Source organism: Mus pahari, chromosome 10 (genome assembly GCF_900095145.1).
Source record: "Mus pahari chromosome 10, PAHARI_EIJ_v1.1, whole genome shotgun sequence".
In the NCBI taxonomy this organism is placed as follows: Eukaryota; Metazoa; Chordata; class Mammalia; order Rodentia; family Muridae; genus Mus; species Mus pahari.
In genome coordinates, this window is record NC_034599.1 from 15,359,250 (window position 1) to 15,361,558 (window position 2,309).

The window sequence follows — 2,309 nt, forward strand, 5'->3', positions numbered from 1 at the left end:
CACATCCACTCACAGACAACAGTCAATGTCACAATCTCCCAACGGAGTTAAGGTAGCCATGTCCAAAATCATAGTATGATAATTCATCTTTGAATGAGTCCATACATGACTTCATTAATACCCAATCTCAAGGCCAATAAAGAAAGATACAGCCTATCAAAACATAGTTCTATGTATCATATGGGCTGGAATTATTCAAATATGTCTAAAATATACTAATTCTAGTTTCAAATTTTACTCTAACTGTGAACCTGTCCACAAAAAAAAATCCATGACCTATTTCATGGGCAATAGAACACAGCCAATACCATCATCCCTCCACAAAGGGATGTACAAGTAGATAAGAATGGATAAGATGTACAAGTAGATAAGAATAGATAAGATGTACAAGTAGATAAGAATGGATCAATTCTCATTCTTCTACAAGATAATAGTCAGTTGTGCCAGCACCATTTGTTGAAAATGCTGTCTTTTTTCCACTGGATGGTTTTAGCTCCCTTGTCAAAGATCAAGTGACCATAGGTGTGTGGGTTCATTACTGGGTCTTCAATTCTATTCCATTGGTCTACCTGTCTGTTGCTATACCAGTACCGTGCAGTTTTTATCACAATTGCTCTGTAGGTTAGGCATAATGATTCCCCTAGAGATTCTTTTATCATTGAGAAGAGTTTTTGCTATCCTAGGCTTTTTGTTATTCCAGATGAATTTGCAAATTACACTTTCTAACTCATTGAAGAATTGAGTTGGAATTTTGATAGGGATTGAATTGAATCTGTAGATTGCTTTCGGCAAGATAGACATTTTAACAATGTTGATCCTGCCAATCCATGAGCATGGAACCTTATAACTCAGAACCAAAACTTAATTATGTGCCAAATGTATAAAAGCAATCTAGCAGAAGTAGAGGGAGAATTAGATAACCTTTTTACAACAGGACTAGGAAGAAGGACCTGTATGGTAAGAACTTGGAGTCTCTGAAGAAAGAAATCAAAGATCTCAGAAGATGGAAAGGTTCCTTGTTCTATTATATTCCTGTTTTAGGTGTGCTGTTAAGCTGCTAGTATATGCTCTCTCTAGTTTCTTTTTGGAGGCACTCAGAGCTATGAGTTTCCTCTCAGGAATGGATTCATTGCGTCCCATAAATTTGGGTATGTTGTGGCTTCATTTTCATTATACTCTAAAAAGTCTTTAATTTCTTTCTTTATTTCTTCCTTGACCAAGGTATCATTGAGGAGGGTATTGTTCTGTTTCCAAGTGAATGTTGGCTTTATATTAATTATGTTGTTATTGAAGTTCAGCCTTAGACCATGATGCTCTGATAGGATGTATGATATTATTTCAATATTTTTGAATCTGTTTAGACGTGTTTTGTGACCAATTATATGGTTCATTTTGGAGAAGGTACCATGAGGTGAGGAGAAGAAGGTATATCCTTTTGTGTTAGGATAAAATGTTCTGTAGATATATGTTAAATCCATTTATTTCATAACTTCTATTAGTTTCACTGTATCTCTGTTTATTTCCTGTTTCTAGGATCTGTCCATTGATGAGAGTCGGGTGTTGAAGTCTCCCACTATTATTGTGTGAGGAGCAATGTGTGCTTTAAGCTATACTAAAGTTTCTTTAATGAATGTGGCTGCCCTTGAATTTGGAGCATAGATATTCAGGATTGAGAGTTCATCTTGGAAGATTTTTAACTTTGATGAGTATGAAGTCCCCCTCCTTGTCTTTTTTGATATCTTTTGGGTGGAAGACGAGTTTATTCGATATTAGAATGGCTACTCCAGCTTGTTTCTTCAGACTCTTTGCTTGAAAAATTGTTTTCCAGTCTTTTACTCTGAGGTAGTGTCTGTCTTTTTCCCTGAGATGAGTTTCCTGTAAGCAGCAAAATGTTGGGACCTGTTTGTAGAGCCAATCTCTTAGTAAATGCCTTTTTATTGGGAAATTGAGTCCATTGATATTAAGAGATGTTAAGGAAAAGTAATTGTTGCTTCCTGTCATTTTTGTTGTTAGAGTTGGCATGCTGTTCTTGTGGCTATCTTCTTTTAGCTTTCTTGATTACCTTCTTGCTTTTTCTAGGGCATGGTTTCCATCCTTGTACTGCTGCTTTTCCCTTATTATCCTTTGAAGGGCTGGGTTCATTGAAAGATATTGTGTCAATTTGGCTTTGACATGGAATACTTTGGTTTCTCCATCTATGGTAATTGAGAGTTTTGCTGGGTATAGTAGCCTGGGCTGGCATTTGTGTTCTCTTAGGGTCTGTATAATATGTGTCCAGGATCTTCTGGTGAGATATTATAATCTCTGGT